Raw genomic sequence first — 26,044 nt, 5'->3', positions numbered from 1 at the left:
TGTTATCTTCCTGGTTAAATAAAAGCTGGTAAGTGGTAAGTTTGAAGCACCTTTTACTTACCCAGCCACCAGCTACAGATTCTCTCCTTTTAGAAATTAACTACAGAAATCATGAGTTTCATGTACAAAAATAAATAAATAAAAAAGAGGATCAATACACTCATTTCAAGGCTGATGTGGGCCTCCCAGCAATGGGATCATTGCACTGCCAGTCCTCATCTTGGTCAAACACCTTTTCCTATTAGGAGCAAGTTCAGTATACCCTCCAAATGATTACAGCTCTTTTTATGTATCAGGATTTTCTCTCTGAAAGCAAAGTCATAGCCAGCAGAGGAATAATTAGCATCGACTTTGACAAAGTCAGTCTGGCACCGATGTCATCATTTTTTTAAGATTATGAAAAACTGAAGTTATTTTGCTATTTTTAGTCATTCAGATTATTCACCAAGTACCCAATGGGAACATATTGCCAACGGAAGTTAGTATGGAGGAATGTGTCCCAGTTTGAATAATGTGCAAGCCATAGGGCCTTGGGTGAGCCTATGTGATGTACAAGGAATATATCCAGGGAATATATTGTCCCTCCATTCAAAGCAATTCTTAACAATGATGTTCTCTGCTTTGCTCATTGAGATCTGATGATTTCATTTGGCAGCCTGGGAAGTAAACAACTGCCCTTTTCTCCATTTATCCAAGGAAACACACAGCCAAAAAGATCTTACAAATGCACTGAGAATATTTAATCACAAGTTATGCTTAGCGTGGTCATGGATATTTGCGCAAGAAAGGGAACTAGAAAGTAGAACTAACCATGATAAATATGCCCTATTTGCAAACCTTTATAACTACCCGGCTTCTTCATCTAGAACAAAGCCTGACGCAGCAAAGATCTGTAGGATGGATTAGAGTGTCCAAAGGAGCAGATGTGAATATTTATTATAAACTCTTCCAGCAATTCTTTGCTGACAGAAGCATTGCATATGGATTTCACTTGCAGCCAGACTCTCCAGGCAGTCACTGGGATGACTTCTGTAGGAGCCAAACAAATGCCATTTCGCCTGGAGCCTTGACACCACAACAGCTGGGCAGGGGGTTAATGTCACTTTCAGCTTCTCAAACTCAATAATGAACCCAGTCCTTACAAAGAGAAAGGGTGAGGAAGGAGAAAAGATTTAGACAACAGCAGTTCACATCCAGAAAGGAAGGACAGGACAGACTGATAACTGAGACAATAGCTTCCATATCTAACTCACCCCCTCACACCCTCCCCAGTGTTTTTCTGAACACTTTGCTAGGTAAAGCCATATGCCTGAAGCAAAATCACAGCACTCTTATCCAGCCAGTCCATGCCAGTATCCCGACAGTACTAGGAAATGACAAAACCAAGAGCGAAAAATAAAAACCAACTAGCAAGGAGGTGCAGCAGTAAACTGCACATGCCTTCATTGACACTACGTGCTGGGGAAAGGGTTCAGGTGTATGAGGCAGCCCTGCTGCAGAATGATTCTTTTCACAGGAATTTTTGTTACCTGAGTTATGGTGTATTACTGTCATGACTATGAGCACAGCCACTGCCTTGCTCAGTAGCAGCCACATGCACAGGCAAATGTGTGTGAGAGGGAACAAAATGGGAGGGGAAGGCACAATATAAGAACATCTCATTTCACTCACCCTTTATGTCAACACTGATCTATGCGCTCATAAGAATTTGTTCATTATAATGCAAATTTACTCCCTCCTTCCTTCCAAAAGGAGATGTTTCCTTTTGGAAAGAGGGAACAAATTGTGTTTTATTGCTCTTTCGAAATGTTCTCCAATTAGGAAAGCAAACAAAAACTATTACATAATTGTCACGCAAAGCTCTCTTTTAATGAAGAATACTTACTTCTGCACTGACAAAGGCACTTTGATACAACACGCAGAGGAAGGTAAAAGCCTGGAGATAAATTTTCCTTCATGCCTTTGACCAAACTGTCAGGCGGGGCTGGTCTATGCAAACCCACTGAACTCAGCAGTTACACTGATTTGGATTGAACAGTTTCTTGCGTAGAAGATGTAGAGCCTCAAAGACTCTGGCCTCCAGATCTCACAGCCTCTAGATCTCCAGCTCATGAGGCTTCCAAAAAGCCTGCTCTGGGTCTGCTGGTGCACCTCCCAGACAGGCAACACGAGGAGCTGAAATGAAGCTGTGCTTTGGCTGGCCCCACACCACTCCTGAGCTCATCCTTCTTCCTCAAACTGGCAGACAGGGGTGATGACAAAGCACCAACGGATGCTTTTGTTGCCACAACGGAGAGACATACAGTAGCAGCTTTTGTACTAATTATAGCTGATTTGCTGTTGCGCATTGCAAGAACATAGGTACTAATTTTTCTGATGTATCCCTATTATGTCCTTAGAATAACATAAGCTCTGACCATCTGGTCATTTGCTTCAGAAAGGATGCAGTGAGTTAGGAAAGTTAGAGAGAGAAAGCCAGCAAAGGCAAATAAAGGTATAAACAACTTCTGTGCAAGGAATCATTAAGAGGGATGACAGCTTACCCCAGAAAAAATTATTTGTGCGCTAAAATGTACTTGGCTGCTCACGCTTTCTCCATATGGAAACCTCAAGCTTCCGTCAGCCTGTGACATCACCACTGTTTCCCTCCCTGGGGATCCATAAAGAAATCCAGAGCTGAGACAGACCCCAAACTACCACTCAGGTGGTGTGGGTGAAACACAGAGTTTCCATCAGAATGCTAGTCTGACTCCTGGCTCAATGGGAGCTGCAAGGCAGCCGAAGCTGTCAGGAGCTGTGCAGCATGGGACAGGGTATTTCTGAACAGTCACCTTGCTCCTTGGACGGAACTGAATTTCCTCTGAGCAATCAGTGCTCTTCAGCTCCCTTTTCCCACCCAGCATTTGTGTAAGCTGCCTCTGTAGGTTTCCAGTCCTGGTGTCCTACAGAGAAAAAACTCTGTCCCTGATCTCATGCGTGCTACCTCGCCAAGCTGGCAAGGCTCTTGGTTTTAGGCACTGATTAATTACAAATGAGGTGCTGTTGTTTGGGCTGGAAATACATTCGTATTTAAACCAAAAATCACTCATGCCCTTCTAGAGAAACTATTTCTGAAGCTAAAACCGTATCCCTGCATTGTTTTGAAACCAGAACGGGATGCTGAAATTATTCAGTACGTCAAAAGATGTGATTGCTTTTAAGACATGCACCCCCCTTTGGAGAATGAGGTACTTAAAATTAATTATCTCGCATGGAAATCTAGCCCCGCACATTTTCCAAATGTACATCAAGGTACAGGCCTAAAAAAATGCCATAAGCATAAAGCATCAAAAGCTAGAATCTGGCAAAAAAAGGAAAAAAAAAGGTAATTTTACTGGAGTCTCCACACCGACATAAACATGTGAGCTTAAAACCAAAGTTACTACATTCAGTGAAGCTTAGTACATATTAAGTAAGCAACGTGCTTTTTCTCATCTGCCAAGGAACTTTGCATACCTGTGCTGCTATGCAAATACTAACAAATCCGAAGCTACTCTGGGAATGCAATATGAGATCCATCTCCTGATTTGAACTGGTGGATACATTTAAAATAGTCCTGGTATGCTGAAGCAATCTTATTTGTTACTGCATTTCATCAGAAGGCAAAACTATACAAGATTAGTTCGCTGGGTTGATGGAACCAAATTACTTGGGGTGGAGGGAACAAAACCTGTACTTGTCAGAAGATAGCTTGACAATTTATATTCCATAAGAGCCGAACAGAAATCACGGCCATGATTACTGTCTTTGTAAAATGAATTTTGAGTAAAGCCTTGCCAAGACCACAGTAAGTACTGCTTCACTGGTTTATGCGTTCAAACAGCTGGAATGAACTGGGAAAGCCTAAAAAGCAGACCAGATTACTGGCTCTGGTAGTCAATAAATTATATTGGCCAAAGCCTTAAGATTTCATCTTAAAACAACAGACCCAACCTTCCTTTGTCCCAGCGCATCCAGTTCATGCTGCAGACTGCTACATATACACACTGCTGTGACCAAACAAACCACCACCACCACCAAGCCTCACCGGTGAGCCCTTTATAGGCACATTGAAGCATTACGCTTTTCTTCAGGCAAATCAAGTTATAAATGATGCAACATTCCATTATTGAATACTCTAAAAATTCCTATTTTGCCAGACAAGTACTTCAAGTTTCTACAGTGGTCTAGCACATTAAATGTTAATAAAATAGTATTGTAACAAAAGTCACAAACTCCACAACTTGCTGTATCCTATTAGGCTGAGACATTCATACTTGTAACTAGCTATTTGCTACCTCAGAATAGTTTTTTTCCATAGACTCAGCAGTTAACATTAACTCTTTTGCCTCAGATACAGTGCAGAACAAGGACAGTGAAAGATGAGAAACTCTGCTCTAGCAGCAACTTACTCCCAGAGCAAACAGACCAGTTGAGGTGCTGGATTTGGACAATTGCTTCTAATAAAAGTATAGCGATTCCTTTAGACTTTCTTGTAAATAATTCAGATTCAGTAACTTTCCCAATTTCAAAATACTTGCACTGCCTAACTGTAAGCAAAGCATTCATCTTCAAAGACACAAACCCAGTTATTTCTTGTTTCATGAAAATTACATTCTTGCATGGATTCAAGAAATTCTGTTTATCATAACTGCATAGAAAAGCCTGAGACCATTACTGATAGCAGAGATGAAATAACATATCAAAGAGAGAAAGGAAGAAAAGCTTTGATCAATAGGGAAATGATTTTTATAGACATCAGAACCAATTTAAAGAATTCTCTGGGATCAATTTAGATAGACAGAAATGCTTCTCAGCATTTATTACCTGTGGAGGGAATATTGATCCCATCCATTGATTTCTCCTATGCATGTAGAGCAGCATCTGGTTTTGTTGTGTGGGTTTTTCTAAAGATGCCCCAAAGTGGAGAGTATCAAGAAACTACTTACATTTTAAGGACTTAGATTAATGGTTCAACCAATGTCATAACTCAGAACTTTTAAACTCTATTTAAGAGTAGGCAAAATGTAGTTTAGCTTAATTTTGGCAATTATATAGTCAATAGAATATATTTTAAGAGAAGGGGTTTTTTTTTGAAACCTTACTTACCAAAGACTACTATACTTATATAACACATTGTACCAAACATTTTCTTTCCTGTTCCCCTTTCAAATAGAATCTCTCTTCATGATAATCTTATAAATCACACAGTATTAATAGATTACATTCCATAGATTACATTCCCCCTGAATGTAATCTTTTGTCATTATTGGAGCCGCAGCCATTTGCATCATCATGACGATCACTCAACTTAGTCTCCTAGGAACGGGGCATCTCTCAGGTTAGGTGTAAAAGCAAAAATACCCAGTCCCTGCCTTGAATAATTTGCAGTGTAAGCATAATTAAAAAACAACCAACCACAACACGGAATACAGCAAACAGATCAGAAAGGACAAGGCTACAGATAACCAGCCATGATCACACTGTTTTCCCATAGTTAACTGTTTCATAGGCATCCTGGCAGCAGGACAGGACTTGGGTCTGAAGTCTCGTTTCTGCACTGCACCATGTAGAGAGGTATCGAGTACCTCCCCTCTACAAAGCTGGTTCAGGTATTTCGAGCACATCCAGAGCAGTACCAGCCAATATGACCCAGCCTGGACACAGCAGAGCACAACAGTGCCGATGTGACCTCCAGCCTCTGAGCTGGCATCACCTGTGCTGCAGAGAAACGTGAACCGGGTGGGCTGGGTTCCCTCCTGGGAAATGGAAGGAAAGCACTGAGCTGCCTTGCACCAGCTCATGAGCTGGCTCACAGTTTTCACTTGGTATGAAGTCAGACCAAGCTTTAACGTTGAGGAACCTTTCTGAAGAGGTAGAATGGCAGATGGAGAGGTTGCCAAACACAACAGAGATTCTTCATGCAAATGTTAGTGTGCTTGCCTAAATATAAGCAAATACAGTGCTCACAGACGCTGCAAACTATGATTGCAGTGGCTGTAGATCACTACTGTCAGGCCAAGCAGAATGTTATTTACCAGGCAACTGGTTTTACCTTTACAATAGATGTTGCTTTTTTTGTTGTTGTTGTTCTATAAGCAGCTTTCAACCAATACAGCAATTATTTCTCATCTTCCAAATGTACACTGTATTTTGCTTAGGAAAGCACTTTTCTGACATTGTTGAAAGTCCTCCATTTTCAGATGTGCATAAAACCTCTAAAATATTATTATTTTCTTGGACATAATGACAACCTCTCCTCTCTTTGCCTTTCCACTGTGTTTATTTAGCTTTTTCATGGGAGAGGGCATAGAAGAAAAATCTTGAGCAGGTTGTAATTCACGTGCAGCAATTTACTAAATATTCTCAGTAACAGAGACCAAAAGGCAAGCTGGGAAAAAGAGAAGAGGTCCAACAATCTGCTGATACAGGTTTTTAATATATTGGTACCAAAATAAAATCCTTTTGTCATTCTCTAATGTAATGACTTTTTTTTCTCCCTTTCTCAGAAGTATTTAAATAGACAGAGATTTGGCAAAGTATATTAGGGAAAATTAGCTCATCTCAGTATGCACTTAAACTCGTGACTCACCTTATGCATATGAAGTCATTCAATTCAGTGTAATCATGTGCTTAAATGATGGCTGGATCAGGGCATCACAAACAGATTCATTATTGCAATAATGAGTTACAGCACAAGGTCTTCAAATGAACAAATTCACTTTTATCTGGCTTTTAGCAGTACACTAACAGTTAGACCTTTTAAAGAGAAAGGCAGCTTTACAGAGTAGGAGCATACAATGCAGATTTCCTAGACCCAAGTATTAGAAGAAGAGAGTAACAGAAAAGTAAGTGCAGAGAAGTTACTTAGACAAATTATCCAATCAGATGTTGACAAAGGTGGAAAGTGATTCCCCCAGAACACAGAAAAGTCGTATTACCCAGGCAGTGTATTAACAGAAATTCAGTTGTTACCTTTAAAAGTCTGCATATAGAGATTTGTCCTGGATGAGAATTGAGTGAGTAGCAGGATATGGCCTTTGGCATTTGCCTGAAAAAAATAACAGTGTTGTCCAAACGACAACAGAAGAAGAGGACTTAACTTTTTACTGTGTGGAAAACATGACCTAGATGAAGGGGCATTATTGCCAGAGCTTAAACAGATCTCAGAACTTGACAAATCCTTTTCCATTCAAAAAAAATCATCAGAAAGTTACTCAGAGCAAAGAAAGCATTTATCTGATAGGAGAAAATCCTTTATATAAAAGAATTTAAAGCCTTTTTATAATGATTTCTAAACCCAGACCATTACTGTAAAGCTATCTTTCAGCTGGACTTGAGCTTGTTTATATTAGATTTTAGTTGGCCTTTTGGATTTTCAAAATAGTTTCAAAACAAATCAGAAAGTATTAAAGCTGCAACTTTTGGAGCAAAGGCTTCAAGATGTCATAACCTTTCTGGATGTGTTTATGAGGCATGCTTGAATATATTCAGAATATATTAAAAAATAATATACTGAGAATAAAAGGACAACAGTCTCCATCTTCTGGCCAGGGCTAGAGGGGTTCTAATGAAAATTTCTACCAAAGATCCTGCTCTACTTGAAGATGTCACTGATCATTGCAAGGGGGTTGGATTTGATGACATTTGAAAGTCCGTTTCAACCCAAACTATTCTATGATTCTATGACTAATATTTTTGTGCCTGTCATGGTTTAAGCCCAGCCAGTAACTCAGAACCACGCAGCCGCTCTCTCACTCCCCCCCACTTCCTCCCCCCAGCTCCCAGAAGGATGGGGAGGAGAATCGAAAGGATGTAACTCCCACGGGTTGAGATAAGAACAGTCCAGTAACTAAGGTATAACACAGATCACTGCTGCTACCACCAATAATAATAATGATAAGGGAAATAACAAGGGAAGAGAATACAACCGCTCACCACCCACCGACCGATACCCAACCCGACCCAAGCAGTGATCTAGCCCTTCTGGGTAACTGCCCCCAGTTTATATACTGGGCATGACGTGCTGTGGTATGGAATACCTCTTTGGTCAGTTTGGGTCAGGTGCCCTGTCTTTGCTTCCTCCCGGCTTCCCCTCCTCCCTGGCAGAGCATGAGACTGAGAAAGTCCTTGGTCAGAGTAAACATTACTGAGCAGCAACTGAAAACATCGGTGTTATCAGTGCTGTTCCCAGGCCAAAAGTCAAAACCACAGCACTGCATCAGCTACTGAGAAGGAGAAAAAAAATGACTGCTACTGCTGAACCCAGGACAGTGCCTATAATAGGAACACATTACCCAGTTTTCAGTGTTACACAGAATATTTGTATGTGGACACAAATATAGGTGCCTGTGTTTCCAAGTGAATCTACCTTGAGGAAAATACTGCTGAGGCACAAGGTAAATGGCATCCTGGCAAAATTCCTTGGGTTGCTACCATGTGTTGGACCTCAGTCCCACCAAGCTCTTCCACAATCCAAAATCCCCAAAGGCAGCAAAGGCAGCACCTGGGAGCTGCCTGTAGCCTTGTCAGAGAAATAACCTCCTCCTCACTTGTTGGCTGAGAAACTTCAGAGAAGGTGACACCAGTGATGTTGTTGCTGTAGTGGTGCTTGTGCTGGCCAGGGCAACAACATGACAAAACTGTCGAATTTTAAAATGATGCATGAGAAGAAGGCCATGGAGGAAAAGAGTAAAGATCAGAACCATCTGATGATCTTAAAATAGGACTAAATCACCGTAATATTATCTGTGTAAGTTGCCAAGCTGAAGCTCTGCTTACAAAGAAACTTTCTGAAGGACTTACGTGAAGGCAAATGCTCCAGAGCATGGTTAATGTTCACACTAAAAACTTATTCTGAGGAAAAAGCTTTCTCTTCTGTTAAACTTATGTATTGGAAGCAGCATATCAAGTACTGTACTGTGTGTAATGTTATCTCCATAATACATTAGCTGGTTTCTTGGTGTGTCAAGAGCCTAAGAGGAAAAAGACTCCCACTTACATTAAATAAAAATTTTCATTAAGAAAAATAAAACTTACTGAGGGGTTAACTTGGAGAAATGAAGTCACAGCAAAATTGCTGTCACCACAAATTGAAATTTATTCTGGTTTCTGCTACAGGTGAGGTCCCCGAATATAGATTTGGGTGCAAAACCATGCTTTCCTCTGAACTTCTTACTTGCCTGCAGCTGTATCTATTTTAGGCATTAGTATGGCTCATTTTTAAGAATTCAATGAAGTTGAGCAATGTATAAAGAACAATTCCAGGAGCTGCGCAGGGCCATAGCTTTGACTAATGGAAACACCATTTAAAAAGCATTCAGATACCCTTTTAATTAATATTCTATTCTTTCTCTTTTCCTCACTCTCCATTTTCAGATGCCTGCAGTCATCCAGGTAAAGCCTCTTTGATCGTCTTCCTTTTTTAAATGGTAAGATGGATATGCTTGTGTTACAGGAGATGAGACCAGGATGTGAACAATGATTTATTTTTCCCGTGGACAGCATATGCATCGTCCTTTCCATTAACTCTAAAGGAATGACTAGATATGTAATCGTTTTTTTTGACACAGAGTGGGATTAATTTCATCTAACCTTGCCATCCCACAGCAGAAACCGAGACAAGTAGTTGGTTCATCTGTGCTCCTTCTGCAGCTACCAGTGAGAGAAACTTCCTTTTCAGAGGAGCGCACCCTGCCTCTTCCAGACAGCTATTGCAGGCCTCATGTCTGTGCACTGACTAGGAGGATTCTACATAGCTCACTTTCAGACAGCTGGGGCAGCATGAGATTAAAACCCACTCAAAACCTGCAAATAGGCACCTCAAAGAAATTGTCAAAATAAATCCCCTAATTTGCACAGACTTGTGTATACCACAGCTTCTGAAAACATAACTAGGCATGTCCAGGTGCTTAAATACCATCCAAAGTCAGACTTACATAGGCAATGACCTCTTTAAACCCAAGGCTTCATCTGGTGCAACTCATGCTGTGGCAACAATCCATAATCTAAGTGGCATTTGATAACAAAGCAGATCATGTGCATCGTCAACATCTTGTAACCCTATTAACTCTGAGATAATGGACTTGTCTCCACTATATTTCTAAGCTTATTGAAATGGATTGTAATTAGCACTCCCTTTTTATACAAATCTCTTGACCCTTAGAGCCAGCTTTGACACAGCAGCTAATAACCACTGCAGGTGACCAAAGCCTGAGATGAAGGTGGACTCAGACAAAGGTTTGCCCATGCAGACCTAGAAGCCAAACTTCAGATTACATTTACTTTAAGCAGGAGTCATGAAAACTACTGCTTCAGAGAAAAAGCACTTTTGAGGAAAAATAATACTTATCTTGCTTTACCTCACAATGTTCTGCCTAAATGTTTTATCTCTGAACATACTCCTTGAAGAGAAATTGGGTGTCCTTATGAGCCCAGAAGAGCAGAAGCTCTGAGTAAACACTGTTGATATAGAATGCTTTTTGCACTCCTCAGTCTTCTGTAGCAAATAAGATCAGGAAACAATTCTGTTTTGTCCTTAAAGCTAGTTTGTTATTATCATTATTTCCAGCTTAAAAGATGATGTAATGTGAGTTGATTCTGAGTTTTGTCAAAATCCTTCCCTACACAATGCTCCCTGGAGAGGAAAGTTGATGAAGAGATGGCTAAAGCACTGCTGGGGCAGCTGAGGAAACCAGTTCAGCTTGTGTGATGCATGCCTCCAGCCTAGCCTGAAGTTACCCTGACTTCTCCCTGCCCAGGCTGTCATAGCTGACTGGGCATTTTCCATGGTGACTGGAAAGAGTCAAGTGGAATAAAGCATGCTCTGCAAGTCCCCACTCTCCATTTACTCCAGAGGCAACACTATGAGTAGCTTCAACAAATTACCTGATTTTCAGGTAGTCAAATAGATCGGTTCAGTGCCATCCTTAATCTTCCCAAACTTCAGCTCTCCCAACTCTAATGTTTCTTTTGTCTGTTTATAAACTTTTCAGGATAAAACAACAGTGAATTTTAATCCTAATCAATGCAGCTTTCAGATGCTGGCTACACTATCATGATAATTTAAATGAAACAGAGTGTTACACAATGACTTTTATCTCCCTTTAACATGACAACTAAATAGTATTTTACCATGGTAGTAAAACACACAGACACACAGGAAAACTGTGGAAAAAACAGAAGTAGAAAAACAGGCTTAATAAAATCTTCTCCAAGTAAAAGCTCAGAGTCTACTTTTAATGTAAGCATGTTATTGTCAACAGCATCTCTATTAGGCTTGTTCCCTTACCTATACATTCCTATTACTGTCATTTCTCAGGGTTGTCATATTCACTGCCTTGACAGCACAAACACTATGCTGTAAAATCTGTCAGAGAGGCCAGTTGATTTCCTACATCTTCTGACACTTGCAGGTCTTTAATATCAGGCTGTCAGAACACCTAAGAGAAGGGCGGGTGTTTCCCTGTTTGGTGCTGTTACTGTGACTACCATTGCACATACTTTAATCATTAGCCTTCTACTGCTATGAAATCCTGACTTTTATGCCCTTGGAGTCCCATGCTAGAAAATGCTGCTGGCATAAATCTGTCACAGAGGTTAGCTGGCTCAGTTACCCATGGAGTTATATTTGTAAAATGAAGCCTTTACATTTTATGAAGCTTATATATTTTTTTCTTAAACTTTCTTCTGTGACTTTTTTTTGGTTTTGAGAGGGGAGCTGTAGTAGGTGTAATGATTATTCAGTGACAGGTGTAGGCGAAACTCAGCTGCTTAAAATAAACCTCTCTACCCCTGGATCATTTTGTCTTTAGGTGTACTAATGCAGCAGATGAGCCCGGTGGGCAGTAAGTTTTCTATAATGCAAAACTTCTTTGATTCAATCTTGAAATGAAACTGAGAGGAGAACAACAAAGTAAATCAGACAGAACAGTCAAGAGCCTTTAAGTGTTCATGGCACTCACTTCCCAGGGAGGAGGGTATCTGTATTCCTGCTCCTGCTCTGCTGTTGTCCCCCAGTGACGCTGAATGAACTAGTTCCTGAGCTAGTAATTATCCTGGGATAGACCTTTTAGAATCTCTCCTGCTTTAGCATTCCACTTTGTATCCCAAGAACTTTAAAAACTGGTAAAAATTATTTTATAGCCCCCAGATCAGAGCTATAGAATATAAACCCTGAGATGCAGCAGTCTCTTGCTACTACTAACAGCCAAATTAATCACACAGCACGGCATGGCTCCACAGAAATGACATGGATTTAGGAAACCCCATTGCAAGAACTAAGAGTGTGATAAGCAAAGCACATACTTCCAAGTGGTATGAGTCAGGTAAGCTGCCAGAAACCATAGGTGGATGTTTATTGTAGCTTCAAGTGACTGTATTGATGCTCTAAGAGCTTCTGTTCACAGAGAAGGGAACAAAAATTCAAGTCTTTAGTACTTTAATTGCCAAAGAACATTTGCTGCAGAAACCTAATAACTTTTATATGCACTAATCCATGAACACCCTGCAAGAGCATTAGTGAAGAATCAACAGACTTGTGACTGCAGCAGAGATAGGGCAAATTTGAAGATCAGTTCCAATAACTGCTTTACTCCCTGACAGGACATGTCATTTAATTTCCCTGTGCCTCAGCTCCCCCTCTGCACTAGAAAGCCGTAATATCCTTTGTTCAGCTTAGACTGACTGGGGCAGGGGCTCTCACGGCTTGCCCAGAGAGCTTTGCATTAATAAAGCAATCATAAATAATAACAATAGGATTTACGGCTGTAAATATACAGCAGATCTCTTGGCTATGTATGAACACAAGGCACCAGCTGAATCATGGGAGGTAGTACACGCTGTCACTTCCTTGGGCTGCTCTACTCCTACTGGCTGCCAAATTGCTCTCACCTCTCGTCAAGTAATGGCCAAATACTGTGAGGAAATGCAGCCTGGCTGCTATTGCTTACAGTAATGAATGCTGCTGTCGAGTGTAACAAATGTCGTATGTCATAACGGCATTTATGACACTAATACTGAATCACTGGATTGCATCCAATAAAAATCTATGGTGAGGTAATGGGACGTAGCTAGACAGTATTGAAAAGGAATCCTAAGTTAATATAGTTCTTAATAGTTTCAGGTATACACAAAATATCTTGTAATACTATGGCTAAGCGATAGTTATAAAACAAGAAAGCTAATTGCAGGATGCATGAGACATTCTGCAGATTTGTGGTACTTCAAATGCAACTCCTTGCAGAGCTCCCTGACAAGGTTTTAAGCCAGATTAACAGTTCTGACTGTTTCGTGGCATCTGCTATGCTTTAAGTTTCTGCAAGGTATGAACTGTTTTCCACTCGTTGCCCTGGACTGACTGGTATTTTACTGTTCTTATTCACAGCCAGAAAATACTTTTAATTCTGTATGGATTATTTTACCTTGCCTGAGAAGCCAGCATAGGTCAAGTCTGGATGCGTTTGTCTCAGACCCTGTATACTGACTGCTGTTCCAAGCCTAAGCCCATAACATGGAACAGTTTCCAAAATAAAAATATCCTACTAGAGCCAAGTAGTCTCTCATATATAAGATTAAGAAATAAACGTGCCTTGAACTGTGTTCCTTTACCTTGAACTTGCCATTTGCAATACTAGTGACTGCTTAGATCTTAGTTGCTCTTTCCTGTGCACGCAGAGCCAGTTACACACTGAATTTACAGAAGCAGAGCTTTGTAAGTCCAGTCTATCCCTTACCTAGGACTGCATAAGCATGAGTAATTTAAATTATTTTCATCTAAATCCAGGTTTCCAAAGCAACCCTGTCAAACAGAGGCATTCACCTTTCTTTTGCTAGATGGCTTCAGCTAATATTTGGACAGTCATGGTATCCAAAAGAGGGAAGACTGCAGTCCTTTCCACCATTGTATTATCTTTTCTCACTGCTTTTTTTACTTTTATATTATGGCAAGCCCACAGCAGTAGGAGGTAATTGTAGCTTGTAAGATCTTAGAAGAATTGAATGAAAGTCCCAATGTATATATTTCATGTCTAAATATGTAATTTTCTGCAACCTTCCTGTCTCCTTCCAGTTTATCCAAAAGAGCTCCTGGTGAATACCTCACTGTTCTCCTTTTCTGTGAAAATGTGTTCTGACAGCTCTTTTCCTTCTTCATCTGTAGTTTTCCTTCTTCTTGTACTGAAGCTCTGTGTTTACCTGAAGGTACTGTTCTCAGAGTCTCAGAATGGTTTGGGTTGGAAGGGATCTTAAAGCTCAGCCCCCAACCCCCAGCCATGGGCAGGGACACCTTCCACTAGACCAGGTTGCACCAAGCCCCATCCAGCCTGGCCTTGAACACTGCCAGGGATGGGAACTCTCAGTGTATCTCATTATTTTATATCTTCTTCATCTTCTACATCACCCCTGTTCTTTGCTCCACACTCATTCTTCAGCTTCTCACCCATGCTTGAACTGGTCCCATTGCAAGGCATGGTTTCTGGTTACTCACCCATCATTCTATCCATCAGGCTAACACATTCCCCTCTTCCAGCCCCTACACAAAGCCTGCTTTTGATGATTTCTAAAAACCCTCTTTTATTTAGCTTTCTAACCAGCGTATTAACACAACTAGGCTCCTGTAACCTCATGTATTACTAAATCACCTAAATGACTGTTCTAATGAGGAAAAAAAAAGATCCTACAGAAAATCACTTAAAAATTTAGTTGCTCCATGCAAATTTTAAATGCCTTCCATATTACTCTTAATTAGGAAGTTATCTACTAATATAGTAGTGACATAGTCATCTGAGGAACCTGAGCTATTACAGTGCACACTTTTCACTGTCAAAACACAAGTCTTATTCTTGCAGGGCCTTGTGTTTTGGGACACTACACAGACCAAGGTACCTGTCCAAGAGAAACTTAGGCTATATGGTGGGACAGAGTTCTCAGCCACACCTAGCCAAAGAAACCACCAGGTTTCTAAACATTCTTCTTTGGTAAACAAGAAAGAATGATCTTAGGGCCAAATCCCAGGAGCTTGCTTTCTGTACAAAGAAGCTGTGGGTTAGGTTGTGTTCCTCCACACTGGGAGAACTTTTGGTTTAGATATCTATCACCTTATCCTTGATGCCATCTTAAGGCATGTCAAGGATAAGAGGGTTATGAGGGGCAGTCAACATGGCTTTACCAAGGGGAAGTCATGCTTGACCAACCTCCTAGCCTTTTATGAGGAAATAACATTGTGGATGGATGATGGCAGAGCGGTGGATGTGGTCTACCTTGACTTCAGCAAAGCATTTGACACAGTCTCCCACAGCATCCTCATAGCTAAACTGAGGAAGTGTGGTCTGGATGATCAGGTAGTGAGATGGACTGCGAACTGGCTGAAGGACAGAAGCCAGAGAGTTGTAGTCTATGGGGCGGAGTCCAGTTGGAGGCCTGTATCTAGTGGAGTGCCTCAAGGGTCAGTACTGGGACCAGTATTATTTAATATATTCATCAATGATTTAGATGAGGGAATTGAGTGTACTGTCAGCAAGTTTGCTGATGACACTAAGCTGGGAGGAGTGGCTGACACGCCAGAAGGCTGTGCTGCCATCCAGCGGGACCTGGACAGGCTGGAGAGTTGGGCAGGGAGAAACTTGATGAAATGTAACAAGGGAAAGTGTAGAGTCCTGCATCTGGGCAGGAACAACCCCAGGTTCCAGTATAGGTTGGGGAACGACCTGTTAGAGAGCTGTGTAGGGGAGAGGGACCTGGGGGTCCTAGTGGACGGCAGGATGACCATGAGCCAACACTGTGCCCTTGTGGCCAAGAAGGCCAATGGCATCCTGGGGTGTATTAGAAGGGGGGTGGTCAGTAGGTCGAGAGAGGTCCTCCTTCCCCTCTACTCTGCCCTGGTGAGACCGCATCTGGAATATTGTGTCCAGTTCTGGGCCCCTCAGTTCAAGAAGGACAGGGACCTGCTGGAGAGAGTCCAGCGCAGGGCGACAAAGATGATTAAGGGAGTGGAGCATCTCCCTTATGAGGAAAGGCTGAGGGAGCTGGGTCTCTATAGTTTGGAGAAGAGGAGACTGCGGGGGGACCTTATTAGTGTATATAAATATATAAAGGGGGAGTGTCATGAGGATGGAGCCAGGCTCTTCTCAATGGCAAACTATGATAGGACAAGGGGTAATGGGTATAAACTGGAACACAAGAGGTTCCACTTAAACTTGAGAAGAAACTTCTTCTCAGTGAGGGTGACAGAACACTGGAACAGGCTGCCCAGGGGGTTGTGGAGTCTCCTTCTCTGGAGACATTCAAAACCTGCCTGGACACATTCCTGTGTAACCTTATCTAGGTGTTCCTGCTCTGGCAGGGGGATTGGACTAGATGATCTTTTGAGGTCCCTTCCAATCTCTAACATACTGTGATACTGTGATACTGTGAGATATGCTATTGCACTCCCGTGATTCCATTCCCAAGGATGCAGATCTCTTTCATGTGGATTCTCCAGGTGAATGGATGATTCCATAATACAGCTAATGTTTGTTATTAACTTTTAATGACCTCTATGATTAATTTAATCTGACATTTCCATTAGACAACACTTCTTTTGTGTCTATTCTTTCTTCCCACTCTAAGTGAGTCTTCAGATCTGCTGCCTTTGAGTTAAAGTTGCAACTTCATGTCTTCATGAAATTAGATTTGGTTTAAAACAGGCTTCACATCTGGTTCTGAATTTTTCTCAAAAGCTTGAGATGTTCAGGATTGAGGTTTGATCACAGCCAGCAACTACTGAAAGGGAAAAAAAGAGTTCCACTTCCATACCCAAAATGTGAGTTCCATATATATATATCTCCAAAGGTTTGATTCAGCTTCAGCTCCTATTTTCCTTATGCAGTATTAATACATTTGCCAGGGAGTTGGTCTGGTTTCACAACAGCTTTAGCAACATAACCAAAGCAACCATGCCAGGCTGCATGAATGGAATTTCAACAAGAACTTTTGAACAGAAAATTCTCTTCCCAAAATTGTTTTTCTGTAATTGAAAAATGTCTTTCAAATGGAACCACTTAGCATAGCTCTGAACTGTATCCAGGATGGTCATAAACTGATGCTCACAGGCTAAGGGCCAAGATTTTAACTTCAGATATAAATGCAGTCGAAAATGCCGATACTGCTAACACTGAAATCTGGCCTGATTAGCTTGATTTTAAAGCATTTGTTTCTTTGTTGTCATTTCTGCTTGTAAAATCAAGGAGTGTATTTAAAGCAGAGCTCAGAAGAAATATTATTTGGGAAAACTCACCATGAAAGTTCTATCCAACTCAGGCTTCTGGTCTGTTTCAATCTTATCACTGCCTGAATAGCTTCAAATGGAGCCTTCTCCAGACTCCCTTTTTCTTTATGAGCAAGAAACAGCTCAAGAGCCTCAGCATCAAATCATCCCAGCTATATGCAATTTCACCACTTCTTCCCTGACATCTCCAGTGAATCATCTTTAGCTTCTTCTCACAATGTGCTCCCTAATACCTACCACGCTGTCATTCTGCTTTCCTCACAGCAAACTACTGCTGCTGAGATTATCATTGTTAACTGTTCTCACTGAACCACTCTCAATGGCCTCCACTTCTCAACTACACCAAACTTCTTCCTCTGAAGACTCATTTAGGTTTTTTTCCAACTCCCTCCATTCCACCTGTTTAGCTTTCAATGTCTCATTTTCCTGATTCACACAGAAGTCTTTATGCCAAGGAGTTCCACAACTCAAATAGCTTATTGATGCTTTCTCAACAAACACAGAGGACTTGAATAAAATCAATTGAAGCCACTGATGTCAAATTTCCTCAATCAGAGAGCTGTTCAGCACCTGTTCTTTCATGCTGTTCATGCTTTTGATAATAGCTGTTGAGAAAACAGCCTTCCACGGGACCTACTGCAAATTCAGAAGTCTGAAAAGGGGCAGGCACTGTAGATGGCTTAATGGGTAGAAATACGTCAGCAATAAATCAGGAAGGCAGCAGAGAGGGGAAAAATGCCTCTCACATTGTATCAACCTGTTTATTCTTGTTTTACCCCAGCATCAAGACCACATCTGTACAGGCAGCAACCATGCCACCTCTTTTACCTTCACTCCATCGTAATGATCAGGGTACAACTTAGGTTTTCAGAATGACTTAGGGCACCAAAGTCTCAATTTCTGCTGAAAGTTGGTTTGATTTAGCATCCAACCCTCAATTATATATCTGGTTAATGCTCCTGGGGCACTAAGACCTGTCCCATCTTCATTGCACAAGTGATGTACCACTGTTCTGGCCACAGACAGCAAACAAAGTAAGGACATGGATGCTTTGCAGATAGTAATCATTGAGCAAAGAAACAGAAGTTTCAAAAAGGAATCCAGCCTAAGGAAAAATCTAGTTCCTATTACAAAAACATAAACTGCAAAATCTAGTTTCTGTGTTCTGGAAAATCTAGTTTCTGCCACTGTTTCTGGGCCAGTGTGTCAAGATGACAAGGATGAGAATTCCAGCATACAGAGGATTAATGACTAGAAATAATTTTAAGTTATCTCTTTCTCTCTCCCTACTGGTGGAATATTTTGTTCTTACAACTCTGGTTCTGCACAACAATAATTCATGGGTAAATTGGTGATTAAATCTGAGTTCCTAAAGACATCAAGTAATTGTAATAACTAGTATTAGAAAATCATTTAGCTCTTAGAAACTACTGATTAACAGATAATTCATGTGATTCTTTTTGTTGTTATAAATACGATTTAATTTAAAGATAATATTCTAATCCACTGTATTAAAAAGCAATTATGACAACAGTGCATTAACTAAGAATCAGTTGCACATCCCAGAGACATTGCAGATCCAGGGCTTTATTAGAATACCTCACAACACATGGAGGTGACTGAACAACTGGGGAGGGCATCAGTTAATCCACTTACTTATTTAATGCAATAGGATTTAATCTTCTAATGAAATTCACAAAGTTTCTGGATACTGAAAGCTTGCTGGCTTATGAGCGCTAACCACAGTGCTCACTACCATGCAGATGCTCTACCCTTCGTTTGCAGACATGGTATTGTGGTGGTGAATTGGTTATGTGCAGCAGCAATACTAAGAAAGGCTTTCCAAAAGCCCTTTTAATGGAATTTAGAAACTGAGATGCAGGAAAAAGAAACAGCATCTGTAATCAAGCCGTGCTGTGCACAACACTAGCAAACCTTCTGCAGATGTCTCCTGGCCCCTACAGAGAAACACTGGTATTATTAATGAAATCTGGAATCATTAAGGCTGTAGTTTTAGGCAGAAGTGTAGAATCCTCTCTAAGTTAAAGAAACTGGCAAAGAAAAGAGAAATGCACACAGACAGAACTACATTGTTTTGGATGCTAAAAAGAGATCCTGCTTAAAAAATTAAAATCACATTTTCCCTTAGTACCTGAACATCCATAATTCAAAAACTTAAGTCAACGAAAAACTGTTGAGTATTGGATCTGAGTGAACAGAAGTAGTTAACAGCAAATTCAGGATCAGAACCTGATCTGTTTTTCAGATCATTAGATCATGTCAGAAAACCTCTTTCTGAAATTCTCTTGGTGCTACATGGATCATGTCATAGGATGCCTGGACTAGGAGTTTAATTCCTCTGAAAGGCAGGAGTGTATTACAGATGGTTAGCATCCTCCATTGCCTGTATATGCAATTCATATGCCCATTTGTCTTCTGCACAGTCAGTCTCAGTTTTGTTAGTAACTTGTACTGTATTTGGATTAATTATTAAATGAAAAAGAATATCATTATATATGGCAAGATAAAAAGCTTGCAAACACGTAACTATAATCCCCACTGTTTTACTCACTGCCTCTCAGTGTAGTGTAAATCCACACATGCTCAAGCACTGAATTTCTTCACCTGCATCTTAGGTAAAACAATGTTCCCTTTTTGATATCTTTACGCTGCAAGTTTTAGGAGGCCTGAAAACAGAATGTGGCCCCAGTAGCTTTATAATTATTTATTGATATTAGCAGTATCTCACAAAGTTACCCTATGGAAAGAGAAGTTTCCTTGTTTCAAAGTCAGATTTATCTGCAGAGCAGGGTTTTTATTGTTTAAAAGCCCAGCTTAATATTATGTATGACAATAATTAAAAGAAATCAGGTCTGAGTAGAGATTTGTTGACGTATATTGATGTTTCTTTCTTAAACCTCAGCTCACTGTGATTTTTATAGTAAAGGCAAGCATTGAAACCTGCAACTATTTCAAATTAACCTTGTTTTATCTGGACTGGTAAATTATTTTTAAGTGTGTACCATCAATTAAGAAGAATAAGGTGCTCAAATTGTTTCTGGCAGAAAAGGCAAGTTCTGTTTGGAGGCCACAGGCATACCAGATAAAGAAGTGTATCAAATTAAGCAAGAGGTCACTTGTGAAAGTACAAAATACAGGCAATGTTAAAAACCAAACTGGCTAAGTGAGTTGAGGCTACACGGGAGCTAGGCTCTGAAGATCAACAACAGTGGCAGTGATGCAATAGGAGAAATTCCATGCTGGAAGAAATCAGAAGTTAACTTTTTTCTTGATGAATGCTCAACAACATTGTGGTTATGAACACTATTGGCATCAACGGATGCCAAAAACCAATAAGCAAATAGGCAATAAAGGAGTAGCTCTGAATTAACATTTTGATGTGAGTTAAAATGAGACGGGATGGCAATTAGAGGCAGCTGTGAGGCACAGGGTACTGCAGAGGGGTGTGCAGCTAACTGGGATTACCTTCTAATCACCACTGCTGGCTGGTTGTAGGAGAAAGGCAATGTGAAGAAAAAATACCCAAGAGAACATGTATGTACAAGTGTGTTCAGTGATCACTGGTTCCACCAGAATTCAAAGCCATTACCTGGCTAATACAGAGGTTTTAAAGAGCATATAATTTGGTTCAGGGAGCAAAAAAGGACTAGAGATAGCTCTACTTGCAGCTGCAATATGTCAGAGAAAGCGAGAAGAAAGATCCCAAATGACAGTAACCTGGGATCACCCAGGGGGACAGTGTGGTGGGCTGGGTTTCCTTCAGAGACGATGGATAATTCCCAGTGCATTAGATTTCTGGAGTGGAATGAGAAACTGCCTTTTTGCTGATTGATACTAGCCATTAGGAAAGTAGCTAAGCAGAATCAGGAAAGAGTTAGGGAAAACGGCTTCCCAAGTAAGCACAATGATATCCTGAGATGAACCATGAATATGTTTGCCCATATGTTCTTGCCATTGCTTCACAATTCAGCATTCCCATTTCCCTCCCATCTATTCTGTGATTTCAAGGCAAACCAAAACTAAGACAATGTTGTGAATATATCCAATTTGCTTAAAGAACAAAGATTTTCTTCTCCTGATTGCATGTGGTTGAACTTTATGAGCTGCATTTATATTGCCTCGTTTGCAGTGTCTGAGGCCAATCTGGATGTTTTTAAGTAAGAGTTATTCATTTAGCAGAAACAGGTAATTCACTATCTATCTGAATTGTTTAGGCAAATTTCCTGCACTATGAAAGCTTTAGCTTCTAATATGCTTATGCAGCTTACCTAATACTCTAGGTAGTGCACACCTAGAATCTTTTACTGCAGTCTCATAGCAAGGAACCTACAGCTGGATTAAAAAATGATGGCATCAGAGGCAAGATACTGGCACCATCAAGTCCTGAAATCCATTCCTCTGTTCCTACTACTTTTAAGCTCCAGAATTCTGATCTTGGGGACATGATGGAGAATAAATACATGGTTTGTATTTTATTTATTTCTATGTTATTAAGTCTTATTTGTGCTTCACCCAGGTACAAGTAACAATGAGAATTTATTTCATGTCACAGTGGGTCATGTCATCAAAAGCCATTATTCCCATTGGAAATACTGCAGTTGCCTGCAGGCCCGGGAGAATATGATATTCCTGATGCAAGATCCTGTGATGGGAATGAAATTCATAGTAAGTCCGTAATTACATCTGGTCCTATACTGTGAAGATACAGGCGCTCAGAGACAACTGTGTCAATACTCTGTGTTTATATTTTTGCAAGATAGGAGAAATTCAATTTTATTCAGCTCTTTCCCAGTGACTTTCTGCAACTACGTATCAGCAGAACTTTTCTCCCTTTTTATTTCAGAGATAAATTGCTTGGTGCACTATCAAGGATACTTAGAATTTAAGAATAGAATCTATTAGTCTGTCACTCTTCCAGAGACACAGACCTTGAAGAGTCTGAAGAAGCAGTCTTTATGTGACAGCATAATAAGGATGTCAGGTGCCCTCCCTCCTCCCCAATCTTCTTGAATGACGTTTTCCCCAGCAGGGAAAATTAATACACTTCAAAAGCTATAACATGCCGGAAAACATACAGCAGCCATCAGCATGATTTTCTAAAATGAAGCAGTGTGGAAACCACATTCTTAATCAACTTTTGTAAACCAGCTCTCCTACTTTGGAAAAAGAAAAAAAAAAACCTAACAAAAAATGTGCTTCATAATGCTTTTACTCTGTAGCATTAGATTTGCTAGTGAAGTGTGGAATACTTTTCTTCTTATGTTATTAGATTTCAAAGACACACTCCTTAGGGCTTGTCTTAAGTCTGTCATCTGTGCTGCTAGTAAAGACTCTTAACACTTGGACAGCTCCATCCCTCCCCTTGGATCCCACCAGCAGATCAATCAAAATGGCACCGTTTCTCTTCTGCAGCATGCCAGAAAATGTTGATATTTCATCACTGCTTAGCTGGCTTTTGTCATCACTTGAGAGTTGTCTGTATCACTTAGCAAGAAAGGGATGTGCACAAAGGGGTTATCTCCTTAGTGTCAGAGGAAGTGTGATTATGTTATTTGATCACAGTGAAGAGAGAGGCTGGTATCTCGCAAAGGATGGGAAAGAGACAAAGTTAGGGAATTTAACTGAGGCAAAATAATAAGAGAAAGAAAGAAAAGAGGAAGAATAAAGAGAAAATGGAGGTGAATAGAAGTAACAGGAAAATGATAAAAGATCAAGGGATATGAGTAAAAAAAAAGTTATGTCAACAGGAAAAGCAAACATGCTAGAAACAATAAACTGACACAAAAGGAAACTATAAAACAAACCAGCAGATTCAACTTTAAAATAAGAAGCAAGGAATGATTATTGATGTTCTCCTCCCTGTCAGTACCTTTTATACTTTTTACTAGGTGTGTGCAGAGAGCTATATATAAATTAATGCCCATCAGTGGAAAACAAAAGCCAAACACCACTTCAGAGAAAAAAGTGTACCATATCCTGACTTGCTGTAGGTGGGAGCCTTTGCTTTCTGGTACTTCTAAGGACCTCAGTAGAAGTTCAAGGTACAGACCAAGCTGAAAACAGATGTTCTTGACAATGATTCATATCAACAAAAAGGAAGAATACACAAAGCACTTAAATGTTTGTGACACTGACCTGCCTTTGTTCAGGGAAATATTAAGACTCTGCTTAGCAAACCGGTTCTGCCATTTGCATCAGGCATGTGATGGAGAATCAGAAACTACTACAGAAATCCATCAGCAATCCAAGAGTCCAGAAGTATATTAGGGACTTGCCATGAAAGAGCAGAACCAAAGTTAGGAGTCTTGCAGGTGGAATGAGATGGTCTAGAATGGTGTTAAAATGAATAGCTCAGATCCGAGCTTAATGTCCCAGAGCCAGCACAGCAGAACAAGACAACTTCAGCATCAACTAAGGCCTTTAAAATCCCTCAGAACACAGCTGAATTAGGCCGAGTAGATCTGGAAGCATCTTTGGGGAAAAATTAAGAATCAAATGGTGGCGGTCACTGACTGAGCGCAGAGATGTAGCTTGTATGTACTTCAGAAGATCAGTCACAGGAAAAACAAATGCTGGCTCTGCATTGTGTTTGAAGTTGAGAAGGCAACTGGTAGTTGGTAGTAGTTTAAAGCACTGCCAGTTTCCCGATTAGCTCCCTTAGAAATAAAACAAACAGAGATGACAGATGATGATGTCCCTATCACTGAGCAATGGTTTTTGCTACACAAATCATGTTATTTTCTGTTTAGAGGCAGCATGGTTATATCATTAAAAGATTTGCTGACTGCTTCTGTTATTAATGGTCCCAAATGTGCCTCCTGCCATCTGTGATGGGCAAAAGATAGTAGCAGGCAATGATGTGCATGGAAGTTAGCTTTCCTGACTACTACTTGAGAAAAAGGCAGATTTCTTTTTTTAAGAACAGATCTGTTTCTTAGTGACCCTTCAGAATACTCTTGATACGAGTCATCTGCTTTGTAAAAATACAGCAATTTCACAGGGAAGAGCCACTATTCTGAGGCGTAAAGATACAGTTTGCACTTCTGAGCATATTTTCATTATAAGGATGTTGGGAAGGATATGTTAGTCAACCAAGCTGGGGCTAAGACAGCAGTGCCAGATTTCTCACATCAACTGTCTGAAGATTTCCAAAAAACAACTTGAAAAATTATTAAAAACCCAGAACAAGCTGCAAAATGGCCTTTTTATTTTTTTTTCTAAATCAACAGAATCCAACTGACTTGGGGCTTGATGACTGCTCTGAGCATTTCTGCAAGCATAATGGGACAGAAAAGCATGTAAAGGACTAAATTATAGTGACAGGTCAAGTGCCAGCAAAGGTGGCTTAGCTGGCAGGCTAGTTAGATCTCAATTTATCCAGCATAATGAACACATATTCTCTTTTCATTCTAAACTGAAATTATAATCTATCTCTGAATAGAAAAGTTTCTCAAAATGCAATTTGCAGTCCTCTAAATACCCAAAATCTATTAAGGTTTACAATGAGGTTCTAATCATGCTAAAAATCATGTCTTTACAGAATCTTCAGGTGCAGCATTGCAGGATGATGACTGGACTTGCATCTGCGTTGGCTGTTCTCAGAACTAGCATCAAAGAAACTTGCTTTGGAATAGAAAAAGATGAATGCCAAACTCTTCTTGAATAAAAAAAGGGAGTCTTTGAAAGTGAAGCTGAAAAAAGTTGGCCATTTTTTTCCCTTTGTTAAGTAAACAATGCAAATAAAAATATTTGCCACTGCTGGTTTATGATGGAAGGATAAAAACATTTAGGGTCAGGTTCAGCACACAGAAGTGAATTACTGATGTTGCAGGAAATCCTGCCATCAGTTGCAGCAGGCTGCACTCAAAAGACAGACCTTTTATTGAATTAAATGATGCTATTAATTTGCAACAAAAAATGAGGGTGGTAACACTTACTATGACAAGCAAAACCAAAACCCTAAGCTGTAAATAGTTTCTCTACAGAGATACACTTGACCCTGAGAATAGCACAAAATGAACAAGGTAAGGTGGGTGTGGGGGAGGAAAGGCAGCATAGCTATTAAAGTTGCCTTAAACAAGCTCAATCTATGGCTCTACTACAGCATTTGCATACCGTGTTCTTTTAATCATGAGTAATTACTAAGAAACAAAAGCAACTCATGGCAGGATAAGAACTGTAATAAAGAAATCATTAAAAACATCAGGGGATTTCTATTAAGACCATTTTTTTAAGAGGGTCATTCTTTTAATTTTGATATTGCCAGCATAAAACATAACTCAGTGCAACAGAGCTCAGCTTTTATTTAGGCAGTTATTCTACTGGATTAATACAATGGTAATAAAAAGGGGTCAGTGTTTGTATTTAATCTATTCTAGTGTCAAATTAACTAATTTAACAATGCTCACACTGAGTCCACCTTAGGTGGGGTACGGATGTTTGGTTTCAGGGTCTTACTTCCATGGCAGTGTGACAAGGTGTCTCGTATTGTACCAGAAGGACCCCTGACTGGAGAACGTTGTCTCAGGGTTTCAGGAATGAAAAGATGTCAGCTGATCCCATGTCCATATTGCAGATACACTCAGTTCTTGTATCAGTATACTTATGCTGATTTTCAGAAGCATCAAAACAGCATAGCATCACTGTAGTAAGGAGGTGAATCAAGCCCCAATCTCTCTCTTTTACACGTGTCTCAGCTTTCACCTGGAATATCAGACATGAAATAGAAAGCCAAAGGTTTCC

The 26,044-nt window shown here is 40.3% G+C and overlaps 1 protein-coding gene across 1 annotated transcript in view; it reads right to left on the bottom strand.

Moving 5' to 3' along the window:
- SPAG16 (sperm associated antigen 16) overlaps positions 1-26,044 on the bottom strand; it is a gene marked incomplete at both ends in the record, with an annotated part of 443,494 nt that overhangs the window by 1,771 nt on the left and 415,679 nt on the right. The window lies entirely within an intron of this gene.

Source organism: Psittacula echo (genome assembly GCF_963264785.1).
Source record: "Psittacula echo genome assembly, chromosome: 20".
Lineage (NCBI taxonomy): Eukaryota > Metazoa > Chordata > Aves > Psittaciformes > Psittacidae > Psittacula > Psittacula echo.
This window is presented reverse-complemented; position numbering and strand designations above follow the sequence as displayed.